This window comes from Vanellus vanellus (assembly GCF_965231255.1).
Source record: "Vanellus vanellus genome assembly, chromosome: 3".
Lineage (NCBI taxonomy): Eukaryota > Metazoa > Chordata > Aves > Charadriiformes > Charadriidae > Vanellus > Vanellus vanellus.
This window is the reverse complement of record NC_138907.1, coordinates 31,495,252-31,513,595: the sequence shown is the minus strand read 5'-3', so window position 1 is coordinate 31,513,595 and position 18,344 is coordinate 31,495,252. Positions and strand designations below refer to the sequence as shown.

Genomic DNA, 18,344 nt, shown 5'->3' with positions numbered 1-18,344 from the left:
TTTTGCAGCCACTCATCTCTCAAAAATTAAACTGTAACTAGAACACTGTGTAATCCATATCTCTTGCTTGTCACACGATTTCAGAGATTGAGTGAAGCAGCATGGTGCACATTAATAGTATATTTTCATTCTATTTTAGTAAGTAAAGCACACAGGTAAAATTGCTTGCCCACTGCCAAGGTGCCTCAGGCGGCCTTGTCTGCCAAGGCCTGTCCTGTGTCCCACAGCCCCAGCCAGGAGCGGGCAGTCAGGGAGGCATCAGGGCAGCCCCAGCCCTGGGCATTAGTCACCTCCACAGGGAAGGGGGCAGGGCAGGGACTTGGGGAGCTGGAGACTGTCCCTGCTGTGGGCTCACCAGGGTAGGGTCTGACAGCCCTGGGAGGCTGACATTGGGTCCTGAGCCGTGGGCAGGGTGGGGGAGCCCCAGGGGCCAGGCAGGGACACTGGGCCCTGTTGGTGCCCTCTGGGCCCTGACACCCACATGGGACTTGATGGTACCAAACCAGGGTACACTGAATGGGAGAGAAAAATGGGAAAAGGAGATGTTGGGGAGGCCCCAGCCCTGGAGGTGTTCAAGGCCAGGCTGGATGGGGCTTTGAGCAACCTGGTCTAGTGGGAGGCGTCCCTGCCCATGGCAGGGGGGTTAGAACTAGATGATCTTTAAGGTCCCTTCCAACCTAGACCATTTTATGTTTCTCTGTGCCCCAAAAAGCCCCCACGTGAAAAAGCAGCAGGACTATGGGCCCTTCCTGGTGCCAGACTGACCAGAGACAGGGCAAGAAGGGAGCGTGCCTCAATGACGTTGTGCAGCCAAGCCCTGCTCTCCACAGGCAGCAACCCCAGAACTTTCCTGACACCACTGCTAAGCCGAGGCAACCACACATTGGGCTTGTGGCAAGGAACAGGCTGCCCCCCCTCCCACCTGGCCACGGCCCTCCTCCTGCCTTGCCAGGCTGCTCTGCTGCAAGAGGTGAAGGTGGGCCTTGCTTCGCCAATGTCAGCAAATAACACTCAGCTGCCGCCTAATTCATGAGCAACAGACATCAGGATATGGTACTAGGCCATTAAGATGATAATCAGGAGATCACCATTTCACACTAATAACTTGGGAGACCAATCAGTTGGTCTTTGCAAATTAGCAAGTAAATGAGGAAAGGCAGGAGACACAAAAACGTCTGGGCTACACCAGGCTTTGCCTGGCTGCATTCAGCCAGCAGCTCCATGGGGCCACCTTTTCTGTCCCCAGGTTTCTGTCATCGCCTGAGAGGACCTTTACCAGAGGGGCACCTCTGTTGTTTCCCCTCTTTTGGGCCACAGCTGCTGAGCGCATCAGGGTGACAGAAGCTCCTCCCTCCACCAACCAGCTTCTCACAGAAACGCCTCTGTGCTGTCCAGGAGCGAGCCGGTGGAGGAGTTCACAGGTTTGGCTGATGTCATCGGACCAACAGATCAAGAAAATGATCTCAGCAGCTGCATTGTAAATAGACGAGGCAGGAAATAGGTGTTAGCAAGGCCAGGGGTTACTCAGAGGAGAGGAAAATGAAAGCGTGGTTGAGTGTTTTTCCATAAATAACGTGTTGAATATTAAGTAAAGACATTTTTAACAATTTCTGAACTGGCAGCATGAGTTTTGTGGGGGAGTTTTTTGGGTTTTTTTTGTTTTTAAATAAAGCTACTGATCTTGAAATATTGCTCCTCTCCCTTTGCAGTTTTTAAATAAAAAAAAAAATTAGAAGATCAGAGGCACAGGTGCATGAATAGACTTTGATGTCTATGCTGAGGGAGGCTTTTGAAAAACTGCTATAGCACTCAACAGATGGCTGTATTAAAGACAGGCATGTTTAATGCTCTGTTTGTATCAGCACTGTATTCTGTTTGGTTAAGCTTTCAGTAAAATACTTTATGCAGTTCAAATCCCACTACGCATACACAAATACAAAACCCCAACACCATCCCTGCAGAAGAATCAGGCATCTGCAGGAGTTGGTAACCACCATCACAAAAACCTGTGTTCTGCCTATTTAAGTACAAACAGCATTGGAAGCAATGCAGGAAAAAGACTGGAGCACTGAACCCAAGTTTCCATTACCCATCAGGTGGACTGTTCTCGTATGCAATTTATTAGAAGTGCTGTTTACTGATTTTGATTCAGAATTTTTGCTGATGCTTTAAGCAGAATGAAGTATTTATAAAAGGGAGTCTCTTTTACAAAGAACGTATGTTTCAGTCTTAGAATGTTCTACTACCAGTGAGAACAAAATGGACATATTCTTATTTTAGATTTATAAAATAGCCACATTTCATTTCAGTGAGTACCTATGCTGCCAGTCTCATCACTGACATGAATTAGTACTTTTGCCAGAAGCCAGCTGCCTCAGCTGACCTTACATATAAAAAGAACACCCCAAAAAAAGCAGAATCTCCTGAACTGATAGCAATCCTTCTTTTGATCTCAGGTCTTTCATGTATCAAAGCAAGTATGGAACGACAAGGCCTGATTCAATTCTAATTGTGCATAAAACATTTCTAATTTAATGCCTAGGCACATAATGGTATAAATACCTCCAAAACCATCAGATTACTAGAATATAAACTACATGCCTTTTCTTTCAATCTGTACAGTAAACTACACTTAGAAGGTGGAAACTACGTAATGTCATTTTATAAGTAACAAAAGCTGCATACAGCACAATTTTTCACCAAATGCCCTGAAAGTTATCACATGTGAAATGCCCTCAGACATATGTAACCAGAAACAGAATGACTGGCCAAATTCAGCTGAATATAACAGACATCCTTGGATGCAACAGAAATAGTCTGATCACGGCAGTTCTGATTCTGACCCTTCCGTTTGACTAAAAATACTTCTCTCTGAATGCAGCCAAGCATTTATACATGCAGAAAGACATTGAGATATCTAAATAGATATCTAAAAAGACATGACCATTCAAAAGAACAACAGGGAACAAGGCAAGATGCAAACCAGGGATGAGACAGAGGAGTTGGTACAAGAACAGCTTTGCTGTAAGCAAGACACATAGCAAAATATATGCCTCACAAGTACATGCCACATTCTCCACATGCAACAAAATATGTAACAGCTATCATTCAGCAAAATGTTTGATCACAAAAGCGTTTCATCCTGTTACTGGCCCATGCTATTGCTGTGACTTTTGTTACAATAGAGAGTTTTAGTAGGTGCAAGTAGCATTAATTGTAAAGGCACTTTAAACAACCTATATATTGCTAAAATAAGCCTTATGTGGCAGCATATTGAGATGAGTACAATGACTGCTGGAAAGCAGCATAGATCTTGAAAAACTCCAGGCATGAATAAAGCATATTAGTAGCCCGTTTCAGGGAACAAAAGGCAACCATCCATAAAACCAGACATACTTTCAGAGGAAAAAACCCATATTGAAACCATGGCCAAGTTTCAGCATATTGAAGGCATTTATATAGTTTCACAGTCATTAATGGATTTTATTTTCAACACCCTTCTGAGACAGTTCCCCATCTGTAAAATGAGATACTCCCAAAGGCACAAGTTAGACTAAATGACTTGCCAGAAAGTCATAAGTACAGTTAAACAAGAACTGAACTCTGGTCTCTGGAGGCCCAGAGCGCCCACTGGACCATTTCTCATATTCCTCAGTTAACCTTCACTTTGTCAAGCTATACACATCCTGTCTTCCTGCAATACCAGAGACATCCAAGTTGTTTTGGTGTTTTTTTTAAACAACTTTAATAGGTACATATCTAGCAGGCAATTTCCTTTTCCATTCAGTTAATACTCATCAGTAAAAACAGTATCAAACAAAAAATTGATTCAATACTTCTCTGCAGCATTTTCAAAGCATCACAATTCTTGGGCAACTCCGCAGTAATGCAAAAATTAATCAAACTATGCAGAGGATTCTGCAAATAGTTCACCTTTTCCTCAAGGTTTGTTTTTTGGAAGCTTTTAACTCCTAAATGTTCTTCTGAAAAACTGAGTCCTAAGCTCACGATTTTCCTCCTCTTGGGTGCAAGACGTAATTCCCAACCTCAAAAATATGACTCGGACAGAATCCTCTTGGACTATGATTTTGCTAACGCTCCACACGCTCTCTCCAATCTTACTGGAATAAGGTAGATTAGAATATCCTATGCAATTATTTGGGTTGCACTGATGCTTCATATTTGAATATGAAAAAAAATTTACATTCTTGACCACTGTACAGCCTGAGTTATTCCATCAATATTTGGGGGTGCTTTTTTCATTCTAGATGACAGGATCAGCACAGAGTTTTTGTGTGCCCTATGGAGCAAACTGAGACCTATGGTAAACGAGTGATAAACTGCTATCTTTGGTGGCTCGGTGCCCCATTACCATAGATGTTCATTTGATCGTAACAGAGTCCATCACTCAACTATGTTCCAACACAAGAATGTCACCTAAGATTAGGTGCACCATACTCATTTGAATACCAACTTGTCTCTTGACAGAAATTTAAGGACGGTCATTGACATAAATCTTAGATCTGAAATAAGCAATGACTAGAGAAATGAACTTCCTAACCACACAAAGGTTGAATCAGTTTTACTCTGATGTTCCTTAGCAAGACAGTATGTGGAATACAGCAAAACCACTCAGGCCACAAAGCTGTTTAGGATTTTGGCCACAGTATAAACCTAAGTGGACTGTATAAGCTACAGAAACAGAAAGAATTAAAGTATAAAACCTGATTTGCACCTCTTGTTGTGATGTTCTAGGATTATCTGATATTTGGATAGCTTAAAGCATAAACCTCCAAGCACATGATCTGTCACTGCAGATGGTTATTTGAGTCATGTAGGACTTGAGAAGTCAGTATGTATGGAGCATAGCATAACACAAAGTTTCTCTTTGAACACACAACTTCTCTGAAAGGAGGAGGGAAGGGATTGTGTGTTTAAAGAACTGATATCTGCAAAGGCTGGGGGGGTTACATCAGCTGTTTTGAGGGGCATTTACTTCTCCAATTTTGATAAAATATTATTTCAATGAAAATGCATAAGAAAATCAGAACAGTTGTAATCTAACAGAGAATGACTGGAGACAGAGTCTGTGTTAGTCTTTAGTTCTTTAACCAAAAGATTTTTCTGCTTCAGTTTAAATAGCTAATATAGTACCTATTTTAACTTATTTAATAGAAAATGAAAGATTAACGGTGACACTTTTCAATATAGTCAAATTGACTGCAGCCCAAGTAATTTAAAAACCTTCAAAACCACCATTATTGGAACAGAAGCAAACACTTGACGAAAATAACAACTAGAGCTAAGATTACATTTGCAAACTTCCCCCAGCATTCACGCCTGAATCCCTAGCAAGCTTACCTAAAATGGACAGCTTTGCAATTGGCTCCATAAGGTCAGCAAAATAGCTGAGAAATTTTTATTTAATAATATTATCTGAAAGTTAACAGATGTCATGTATTACATCATTAATTACATGAGGTAAACTTGACTTTTGAAGTAATCACCCAGAAAACACGTAGAGAAAACTTCCCTGGAATCTATGTTTGCCTCCATGATTTCCTCCAGCCACCCCACCCTCTTGCTCTTATGGCCAAAGAAATCAGGTCCCTTTCAGAGCCAGTGCACTGCCACAAAGTTCACAAATCTGCCTTTCATTATGAATGTTACATATTTGATTATTATAATTACAGAGAAACGTAACAGCTCGCTGCATTGTAATTGACCACAATGATATACATAAAAGTTAAGAAATTTTGGCCACAGGGGATTCTATCATTTATTTACTCATACTCAAAAGTCAACAAAAAGACATCAAACATCTTGCATGACCTACAGAAAAGATCAAACACTTTCCAATGCCAGACACATGCACAGACATAATACAGAACAGAAGCGGCAGGGAAAAAAAAGATTCAGCTGAAATAACCGCAGTATTCACAAATCAATTCTAAAACAAGAATCCTTCCATTACTTAATATAGCATGTACCAATATTCAATTGCAGTGTCCTGGGTCACATGTGATATGATTTTGAAATTCCACAATCTACTGTACCTAAGGCATCCTAGGCACCAATGGAGGAACATTTTTGAATGCATGGTGACACAAAAATGCATGTGTGCTTGTGCACAAGCATGCACATCTACACACTCAGAAGTCACATACTCATTTTGTGTTTTACAAGGAAGAACAACTTTTATGGACCATGGTACTGGGACTGGGTGTTTATGGTTCATTTCTGGTAGAGTCCAGAAAGTAAACTTGGACAGATGGCTATGTTTACATGCAACAAGACAGCAGAGCAGTACAAACGGCCAAAAAGGCATCAAGCAGCATGACCACAGAAGGGTCACTGCATGAAACTGAGTTTGTGAGTCCCTGATCTGAAGGGAGGAAGAAATTATCTTCATTTTCTTGAAAGCCTCAGGTGGTGAGAGTACGTATGGCACAAGGTATTAACTGTTAAGGTGTTTAACAGTTACATGCCCAAACTGGTTATGGTTTCTAAATACCTACAATCAGAATTCATGAGAGGGGGAAATAAAACAATGAGAGAGAAATTTCTTCATGAACGGAAAAAGAACTCAGTAACTTTGTGAGATGAGGCTGCCTCAACTAACTATTCAGGGCATTCTGAGCTTGAACAAGTCAATGGAGATTCGTACCAGTATGAGCGTCTCAGGCTCACGTGTATGTGCTGTATTGTTGGTTTATTTAACCAATAAAATTAAGTACAGTTATTCTGATGATGTGAATGTCTTTTATTACTAGGTCTGATGAAGGCAGGGGAATAAGCCAAAGTTACAAAGCACATTTTCACTGCACCATAACTGTATCCACAGTAAAAATGGAGGTTGCATTATTTTAGTAATAGTAATGAAGATAAAATACAAAGAACCTATACAACCCCAAAGATAACATGAAGTACAACACGTAAGAGCTGGGTTTGGCTGAACAACGCTCAACAACTTTGAGTGAAAGGACAGTAAAACCAGCTACAAAACAGAAGTCTGCATAAAGCCATTCACTTGAAACATCTGCTAAATGTATTTCAAGAAAGAAAAGAAACTCTTCAGAGCACAATCACTTTCCCAAGCAGATGGTTATTTGATTTAAGAATAAAGGAATTGCATCATGTGGTAAGAACTGACCTGCAATTTCATCACAAAGCTTTTCAAATTTTATTCTTTAATGCACTAGTGCAGTGGCACTCTCTACACCATAGGGAAAAAATTAGCTATAACAAAATATTTAAAACACATTTATGGTCTTGGCTTATGGACATTTTTAATGTCATGCTACAGAACGGCATCCAGAAGGGAGGGGGTTACCTAAACACCTAGGAATAAAATGTTGAACAGAGAATCAGGACTGCAAGCACATCATGGGTAGCCAGTTAATACACGTTAAGAAGTGATTAATGGTTTCAAATTATTTTACTGCAGTACAATTTCAGATAAGCACTTGCTGATTCGCATAAGCCAAACTCACAGTTTGCACATTTGTTCAGCCTCAGGAATCACCCAAATGTAATGATTTAACTGCAAAGGTATTTGGAGTTTCTCCTAAATTGCAATAATATTTCCTCTGAGTAGCCATCTTTGCAACACTTTGGACAATCATCATGAAATAGGTATCTGCATAACAGTAAGTACATGAATACGTAGAGGACCTGAGGATTGACTGGTACTTTTCCTGCTCATATACAACAGATTTGGTGCATTACATACATTTTTCCTTATTTTGTTAAGTAATTTCCGTATTACTTGCCTTAAGTAAGACTTACTGTGTGAAGTCTTAGAGATTAAAGATATCAAAGCAACACTACCTGTTTCCTGTAAACCATATGGTATTTTTCTTCTCTTTATGGTCAAAACGCTCCTTTCTTGCACTCTCCTCCTGCCAGGTGTACTCTGGGAAACCCAAGTCAGTGTATAGTAGGAAATATCCACATAGCATTACCATACCAAGAATAAAGGAAATAGCTGTGCTGATTTTTAGGCCTCAAAAATCAGGGGGATTAACAGCTGGAAGATCTAAGACCGAGGTGGCATAAACTCAAATCCTTCCTAAATGAGGTAAAATAATCTCCAAAGGCAGGATATAAATAAGTGCTAGGAAATTGTGATATTTAGATGATGTGAAGTTGCCCTTTAGTTTCTCATCTGTTAATCTGTTCTAGTCCTGTGTAAAAAAGAAAGATTCTGGAACTTGCCTACTAACCAGCTGTATTTTAAAACAAAAGTTAGAAACATCGATAACACCCTGGTTTGAGTAAAGCTCTCAGCTGCCTCAGAGGGAAGATCTTCCCAGACCAACTATTAGAAAATAAATGTATCTCACACAAAACCTCAGCACGCAGCGGGCAGACAGTTCACCGATGATCTCGGATCCTTCCTGCAAGAGGTTCACATTTTCAATCTCTTAAACATTACTGTGCAACACCTTTCATTAACTTTCTAAAGAGGTCCTACTACAAGCATCAATTAGCCAGTTAGAAGAAAGCAGCAGAGAACCGAATCCACTTTGGTTCAGTTGTAAGTAAAACCGTGCTGGCTTTGTTCCAGTTAGCAACAAAACTCACATTTAGCCTAGGTTTTGTTCCAAATAGAAGAAAAAAAAAATTAAAACAACAACTACTGTTTATGAGTTTGAGTTCAGTTCAGCTCCCCGGGAAGAAAGGCAAAAGGCTTTTCTTATCTGAAAGGCAACCACATTAAACGTTCTCTCCATTTGTATTCACGATAGAAATTAATCCTTCATTAGGAGGGAAACAGCTTGATTCAATATGCTGCAAATGGACAAACTGTACTTCGATGACACTCGCTGGAACTTATAAGAAGTTTGTTGATGTCTGACACTGACATCAGCTGCAAGCCAGAGCTCATCAGCAGAAGGAAGAAAAACTCCAACTGGTAAATTCTTATTCTTCTATTTTGCCAATTTGATTTAGATATGAAAGAGATTCCTTCCTCCTGCTCCCCCCCTCCCCCCCCCAAGCAGCTGAAACTACAGAATATGCAATTAAGATAGCCCTGGAGGTGTGCCAAGAAGTGACTTTGATCTCAGCAACTGGCTATGAATTACTAACCTCTTTCCCCCAAATTTCCAGAAAATGAACAATATCTTATTTTCAGAAACATCTCTAGAAGCTATCAAGACTTGCCTGAAAACTGTCCAGCAGCTTTATTTCCCAGTTAAAAAAAAATAATTCTTCAGCAAGCGCCAAGATGAAAGCATGAATACACAAGCTTCAAGAATTACAAATAAACATTCTTCTCCTGGGTTATGAAGATGGAAGGAAAAAGTATGTTCTACACAAATATTCTCTATGTCCTTTCACATATGTATCTGTAACCTGAGCTGCTTTACAACAAACACTGACATTACAATAAACAAACATTGCATGATATACAAATCACAATAGTAAAACAGAATTGGCATCAAGTATTTAAACAAAAGTATCCTTCCTGGAAATAGCTCTCCTACTTACTGGCTGCCAAGAATTGCATCAATTCAAAGACTTTGTTCAAGTTATACTAAAAGTTAATTTTTTAAAGAAATTTGAAAGAAGAAGAAAACAGAATTAAGAAAATAAAATACAAGTTACTTGCAACCATCTTTGCTTTTTTTAAACGAAATATCCTTTTAAGTGTTTGTTTATTTAAGAATGAAAGACTTCATTCTGCCTTCACACTACGTGAAACACAACTGCAAGCAGTATTTACTGAAAGTGGCTGCTGCGCAGATACGTTAGTCCTTTTGCATACTCGGCACACACAGAATGATGTCATATCTGCATCGACCCGTCTGAGTCCCCTGACTTCCCTGTCCATCACCCTTTTCCACACTGGGGTTTTAAGTACAGATGTCTGTAACAGACTGGGAACTGGATGCACTTTACAAGTCTCAGTCCGATATCATTATTGTCTCCTAACGGAAAAGGTAATTTCTAAAATCTCATATTAGATAAACATTTTGCCAGTAAATGTGGCGGTTTCAATTACATAAAATATTATATATGTTCAGTCCCTGAAAAAAGTAAATTTAAAAAAAAAATCAAAACATTTAACTTTTTTTATAGTTTCTTAAACAAAAGCCCAGAACTGCCAAAATTACCTCAAATATTTGACAGAAAATGTAGGCCCCCCCCAATGTTATCTTATGTGCCTTTCTAAAAAATTGCCAGAGGAACTAGCATTTTTATTTCCAGAAGAAAATATCATTGGAATATTCTCTCTTTGGTTCTATTTTTTTTTTTTGCCTTTACAAAGCACTACAATAAGATCTTTAGATACCATTCAATAGTGTTGGGTATTTTTTTTTTTAAACATAGTTTTTGTCTTGCTGTGATGATGTTTTGTCCTCTGTTTAATTATCAGATTAGAAAGATTAATGAAGCTAATTCTTTTAACAAAATGGCTATCCTGAGGACTACAATTATCTGTGATTCACTTGGACTTCCTCTGCAGCTTTAGCCATAACAAACCCAGAGCAACTCTGAGACTCCTCTGATGCCAGCTACAAAACAGTTTGCTAGAAGAAAAACAAAACAGAAAACTGCTGTAGTCCATGCTACGCATGTTTAAATGCAAAAAGGAAAACCAAGTAACATAAAATTTAGTAGTTTGACACATGCTGCCAGGCAACCTATATTCCATGAAACGGACAGACCCAAACGTAACATCTTGAATACGGCAATTACAGAAAAGGAAATGGCAAAAATAGCCACTACTATTATTACTGTTCCTGAAAAGTTGGACGGCAGAGTCGAGTCCACCAGCCTGAAGTGGTACACCAAGAGTAGATACATCATCAAAACTCCCTACGAACAAACACGTTCTAGTGTAAGCTGCATTAACTGAGATTTTTCTTTAGCATTTATTTTCACTTACTGCAGTGTTTTAAACTGAATCACCTCTGGAGTTCTCACATGTTAGATATGAGCTTGACAAGAAAGATGTTAGGTAAACCTTTTTAAAATCTCACTTTTTCAGACATCCATGCAAGCTTTCTGGTATTTCCTGGATTTAAGAAAAAAATTCAACAAAAATTCCTCCCCGCCCCGACATTTAGCCTGCCTTGTATTGTAGTGATTTGGTTGTTCCTCTCTGAGCCCATGATGCAACAGAAAGTGCAGAGTCATTTATATGTGCATTCAGATTTTGTTCTTCGAAAAAAAATGATTAAAATTCAAATTTTTTTTTTTTTTAATACAAGAGTATTCAGGTTTGCGTAATTTCTTTGTAAGAGCTTAGGTTAGATTTTATACAGCCAAATAGTCAGGGCTCCTGGAACTGGACTCAGGATAACTGAAGACTTTTTGTTCATTTAGATCTTAAAATTTATTTCTGAATGTATAAGAACCATCCAGTTCTGGCAATGGAGGCCATAGCACGCTGCCTACTTACTCTTCTACCGAGCCAAGTAAGTAGAGCAAAGCTAATGCCCGTCTTCCACGAACACTTTCAGTCTTTTCTGAAAATGCCTAGGGATGAAGGATCTGCTACATCCCTTGCTAACCGGTTTCATTAGTTCATCACTTTTTATGGGAAAAGAAATACGTGCTTTGCTGTTCGTTTTAATCTATCTGGCTAGCCTTCAGTTCTTGTTTTACCCTTCTCAGACTAAAATGCCATTTATTTATCAAATGGTAGTCTATTTTTTTAAATGGCACTTTACATACCCAAATTAAGTAACCTCCCATTGTTCCTTTTATTTAAAGCAAACCAGTGAGCTCAGAGTTTCTCCGCACAAAGAATTTTCTCCAAAATTTGAATGCTTTCAGAAAACCTACTGTGAGCTCTGCTATTGACCTGCTGGGTCACCCTGGGCAATAAACTTAATTCACCCTCCACATGCCTATTTCACCTTCTATAACTAGTCTTGTTTAGAGTTCAAACAAAGCTCAGGCACTCCTTTACCCTTTTATGCAATTAGACCCTGATCTCTTTACCACTATCTACATTGGAGTTTATGGGTTCGAGGCATGCTGCCACATTAATAGTTTTATTTGAACTGCTAAATTGACTAGGATTAATCAAACATTACTGTAGCCTATTGATAAACCTGTACATAACTTCTGCTGTGGTGCACCTATCACTTCCCAAAAGCAAGGAACCCTACCACTGGATTTACAGAAAAATCTCCATTTGGGGTTTACAGCATGAGGCCTTGTGATTCTAATTCCACAGAGAGAAGGCAGAGATATGCCTTGCAGCAAGTCTATCTGGCCTTCAGTAAACTTTTTGTTTCAATTTCCAAACAGTTTTTAAGAAGTTGACCACCCATAATCCTCCTATGTGCAGCCTACAGAAGAAGGAGGAATAATTTCACACCTGGGGGAAGTGTCATGAAAAATCTGTTATCTGTAAGGAGCGTGGAGGCAGGCAGGATAGGCTTCTTCAGGAATGCATCTAAGTTTTGGATACCCTCGTTCCTCCATCTCTGGTTGGCCTACAACTTCCATAAGCGCTATCCCACACAGCTTGCAGAAATCGCTGCCTTGGACAGCCCTATAGTCAAAACTTAGTCTTATCAAAGTTTGTTTCAAAACTCTCTCTCCAGTCTTACCTGAAAAAACTTATCTTAAAAGGTAATCTGAAATGGGAACTACATATTTAAATTTTTTGCTAGAATTGTAGAAACAGTTCCCAAAGATCTGCCTGACCCCAGTAACAGCAATAATCCCTTTACTCCAGAGACTTCAAGCACAGAAGGGGAAGGAAAGTTACCTTTACACTGGGGACTAAAGGTTTTGACTGTGTAGGTTTGGGGGTGGCTTTGTTTGTTTGGGATTTTTTTTGCTTGCCTTTTTTTTTTTTTTTTTTTTAATGTGGTGTTTTATCCTTACTAGTAATAAAGATGAAAATGATTCATGCACAAGTATGACCTTGTTAACCATCCAGGCAACCCCCTTTAAGTAAGGCTCTCTGGGGAATCCTATAGATCTCCACGATGCCTGTGTAATATTGCAGAGTGAGAGCTTTGGACTGTTTCCATTTCTGATTCTCTGACCGTATCCAATCTGTTGCTTGTGGCTCAGTCAAATATGTTGCATTTTAGCTTTTCCCAGGAGTCTACACAGTTTCTCTTTTGGATTGTTTCAGATTTCATCCTCTGCAAAGCAGCTGCCTTTAAAAAGTGCTTTCAATTTATCCCATTACAAAATCTTCCCCCCCCCCCCCCCCCCCCCCCCCATCAAGGAAAAAGGTTCCCTCTCAAAAAATTCAACATATATACACATGTGTGCTTGCTACTAAAGTTGCTAACTCTTGAAGATAAAGATGCAGTGGGACCCAGTAAAGACAAAAGGATAAAAGTGTTAGCATTCTCAGGATCTGGCTCAAATAGTAGTTGGCATTCAGCCATGGAGATGTGACTAATTCTGGGTAATTTGGTCATTTTTCTTATACTGTCCTCAAAAAAAAAAAAAAAAAGCTTTTTTTTTCCAGCTTTGGAATTGTGTATTCAAAATTGAATTATGCAATTGCTATTTTACTGTTAAAATTTCTTTCACATCATCAATTAACTTAATATTCCCCCACCCCAAACCTAATAAAAACCAGGTAAAGTCCGAACCTTGACCTGCAATTTGTTCTCATTTACATCTTGGATAGTTTTAAAAGCAAATCAACTGGTTTTATCATCACAAACAGTCCTGACAATAAACCTGAAACATTACCAGGTCTTTTAGAAGTACTTTAATGAAGTTTCGTCCACTTCATGACAAAGCTGAACACTCTCCACCTGCTCCGGCAACAGAGAGCTGTTACAATGGGACAGTCAGGATCCTACAGGCACCCAAGTAACATCTATAAAATAAGTACACCCTGAAACACAAGCAAGCAGAAGGCACAACCTGGCAGCCACACGTACTCCTCACCCTCGGCACCCTTCACTCTACAAATTGAAGCCTTTTATTTAATGCAGATAATGACAGCTTTTCTGACTGCTACCATAGATTTATCCCAAAGTAAGGGAACGTTTTACTTCACTTTGCTCTCACCCGTTGAGCCTTCAGTTCCTTCAAAGGAAAGTACTGGACCTGTCTGACTTAGCAAAGTATGAATTTAAGACCCGACTGGTTCACTTGAATTTATATTATTATCATTTAAATGAGATGAGATTCCCATCCCCCTTCAACTTTTGTTATAAAAATATGCACGTGAAAAATACAAGCAGCAGCAAATATGCCAACATTGAAAATGACGGAGAGATACTAGCTCTCCTACTGCATAGGCATGTTGCACAGATCTCACAAGCTCTAGCAGACATTTTGGCAAGAAAAAAGCAATACCGGATTAAAAGACGATACACACAAAAGCCAAGTTAGCATCATTTTGAGACCTGACATTTTATCTGCACAACCAATGCTTCTCAAGGACTTTTTCAGGTACAAAATTAACTAAAAATTGATGAATCAATATTCCATTCAGAATTATTTTCATAATACATAGCTTAGATTTTATAACCATGAACCAAGGCACATTTTTAAAACATGAAGAGATATCTCTTACATGCTAGACATTGTAGTTAATTCTGAGTGTTCAAGAAACAGCAGCTCATTTTGGGAATCACAATCCAATTAATTTATATTAGAGCAACAAGTACTTCAAATACCTCCTAGTCTGACTCTTGAATTCCTACTTTATTGTAGCTTTTTCCAGGAATTTAAGCAGTTATTTGAAAAGATATTTTTGCATGAAAAGATTTCAGTAGCTAAGGATAAAATCTATTACTTGCATTTAATTATTACTACGTACTCGTCATTTTCTGTAAAACTACTGAATAACAAGCTTTCTGAGAGCTGTAAATCACTTATTTTTGCACCATGTCAATATTTAGTAGTGCTTTGTTTATAAAGTCATTAAAAGTGGTAATACAATATTTATAAAAATATGGCTTCCTTCTCACATGGCTAAGCAAGCAGAGCACGTGTCAAACCAAACTGTAGGCTTTACTCTGAACTAGTTATCTTCCTTTTACCTCCCCTTGCTTTATACATAAATCAGGATAATTACTGAGTTCACACTGCAAAAGTTTCCATAAAGAATCGAGTTTTACGGCAGCGTAAGAGCTGTTGTGAAGGAACATGTATTGAAACACTGCTAGCTTATGGCAGCTTTGCCCTCCCCACCAAATTTAGATGACTGTGAACCACCATCAACGAAGAGAAACTGAAACGTACTGAAACATTTCCTCTGCAGACAGCAGGTCATTCCAAGAGCTTTGAGACACACCATTTGAGAGCAAAATTGAAAGAAGCTTTTGGAGGACACGCCAGCAGCAGTGGGCTTACTTGGCTGCAGTCTGGAAGTGAAAACTGAATCAATCTTTAGATATAAAAACAGCTGAACTCCAAAGATATCCCAAAGATAATGAGCTGCCCAAAACCTACCTAACTGCCAAACCTCCTGCTTACTGTAGTTTGTATTATACTGGTGTCAGTGACTCTGGGTCTTTTGCGCAGATGACTCTAGCAAACCAATGTTCAAAGAGCATCCCAACAATGGTTGGGCTTGGTCATCCAAAGGTTTAAAACAGGAGAAAAAAAAAAAAAAACAAAAAAACACAACCCAAACTGCCAGACCTCAAGGCTCCATATTTACTGGAAACATATTTGGGGAGAGACAGAAAGTTACTGGCACAGTATTTTGTTCCTCTCCCCTAAGTAACCTACCCCTCATGACCACCTCTACTGCTAGAGAACAGCTCCAGAAAAACCAATGCAGCCAACGGAAACAGAATAAAAGACTGACATACTCCAGAAGAGAACATTTGGTCTCTGAGAAATTGGACACACACAACAGCAAAGCCACATAGTTATCTATCTCAAAGTTACTCTCCTTTAAAATATCTCATACTGCAGTAAAGGCTATTAGCATGTCTGCGCTTTTCTTCTGTCTTATTCTATTATTTGTGGTGCATTGATTTTACTACGTGTCACTACATGGATGACACAAAAATAAAGATACGCATGCCATGACAGTAAGGGATGCTTTTATCCCTCAAGTGTATTACAAACCACACATAGCCATCTCTGGAAAGCAGCACCAGAAGAATATAGAGTAGGTTCCAAAAGAGGGGAACATCAACAAGAATGCTGAGTTTAGTCCTGTTTTAAGCTTTACCACAGAATCTTTAATACCATTCCAATACTGCTAGGCTCAGAGCTGTCAGGAGAGGAAAAAAAAAAAAAAAAAAGAAAAGCCTTTTCCTTTTAAATATTATTAATTTCATCTTACTCCAAAAAGGAAGGTCTCAACAGACCTGTATTTAAGTGTGGCATTCCAAACCTAAGGTTTAATTACTTCTCTTACTCATTCTGTAGCTATATGCATCATAAAAATGCTAACAATAAAATACCTTGAAACTAAAAATGAAATGATCTACTAAGACAAATTTTGTAGAGCAGCTTAAAAGTGGGGATTCATACTTTCTACTTGAAGAAAGCAAGATACTGAGCAGAGATGTAAGCTGTGGTTTATACAAACTATATAAAAAACCCCACCCTGGTCCACAAATCTCTATCTGAAAAATTAATCCAGTTTTAGTTTGTGGAGATTAATCCAGATTTAGCTTATATTTCATACTTTAAAAACCAGTGTATACAAACATGATTTTTTTTTTTAACTCTGAGAAGTTAGACAAATAAAAATAAAACTCCCACATAGAATAATCTTCATAAATCATTTCCAGTGTGGAAAATGCTATATTCTATGGGAGGCTAAGGACTGAAAAAGGAGAAAACAACCATTCAAAAGCGCATGAGCAGTATTATTCCCATTCCCTGTTATTTTTAGGTTTGCTCCCTTCATTCTTCTTGGAAATGCTGGTGCACAGGGTAAAAAATTAATCCTTAAATTTTATATGCACAAGAAACAGTTTTGCACACTGAATCACATAAACTGTAGCAGAATATTACTCAGTAAGTATTGGACCCTGACTGCACCCCGAGACATTCAGAGACCACAGGGAGCATCTAACACTAACCCCTACTGAATAAACGCTCATTCAGAGTTATTATCTGATGTCTTTGCAGCTTGCATGCAGAACAGAACTTTTCATGAAGTTGTATTATTCTCATAACACAAGTGCAAATTCACGGAGGACAGACAATGAGTGAATGAAAATAAGTAACACAGATGAAAAACAATACTAATCCCTACAACTTCAAAGGACAGAGGAATATGGAGCACTATGCACGAGCCGAGCTCCCATTTCCAACATGCAACATTGCTGAATATGAGAAGTCTACAGAGATTTTCTTTTCTTCTTTGCAACTTCAGCTGTGCCACATTTTTGCTGTTTTGCATGTATTTTCTATGCAATCTACCTGATACTTATAAACTGTTGCAATCTCCAAGTCCTATTGTAAAAGTCATTCTAAAATTTGGACTCTAAGCAAATGAAAACATTACATCCATTAAGCCTTTCTTTTAAGAGTTCAGTCTTTATGTACCTACTAAAAACATATTAGAAAAGAATTAAGATGCAAATCTGCTTGATCCTCATTTGGCAGAAGTAGGACTAATAAGTTGGCACTGCAGCCTCTGTGCCCAATGCATTCCTTTGTTTCTCAAGTTTCAGATAAGTGAAGAATTTTGCAGTGCTGCATTAAGAGCCAGAAGATAAAAGGAAGATTTCTAGTTTGTTTTGGGTTTTGTTTGTTTTTTGTTTTGTTTTTTTTTTTTTTTAATGTTATTATTGAAGAGACGTAAGACTAAGGTACCTGAAAACGAAACGAAATAAATATGAAGAAATGCTTGCCTTCCCTCAGGAGAAAGCTGTCAAGGAGTCTCCTATTACATGAAAAGAACACTCTGCAAACTTTTATAGGAACTACATGATTTGACCCTTTCTAGACAAAACTGGTTACATTTCCTGGCCCACCAAAATAGATCCTGGTATACATGAAGTCTTTGATTTATACACCTGGAGCTGAGAATGCTCCCTTTACAAGAAGCCTGGTTTCCCCTAGGTTGCATGTTTTTTCTTGATGAATTGCGAAGGAATTACCTATTGCTTTGGAGAACATCTGTTATTGTTCCATCTCTCAGAATCACACACACATCCATTTCCACGTACATGAAAAGTTTTGAAACTTCTTCTCTGCTCAGACCATGTGTTTGGAAGAAAAAAGAAAAGGAAATCTTCCAAATTTTATAATCATGCTTTGTCTTTGATACTGTTATAAGCTGTCTACAGAGAGAAAGAACAAAATTACTTCTGAAACTATCATAGGGAATAAAAATAATTTGAAAGAGATACATATACGAAAGAGCAACAACGCTAATTTGGGCATACAGTGATCTTCTAGGATCTTACATCACATATTAA

The 18,344-nt window shown here is 38.6% G+C and overlaps 1 protein-coding gene across 1 annotated transcript in view; it reads right to left on the bottom strand.

Annotated features, from left to right (window-relative positions):
- Positions 1-18,344, bottom strand: part of PRKCE (protein kinase C epsilon) — a gene marked incomplete at its 5' end in the record, with an annotated part of 294,498 nt that overhangs the window by 194,098 nt on the left and 82,056 nt on the right. The window lies entirely within an intron of this gene.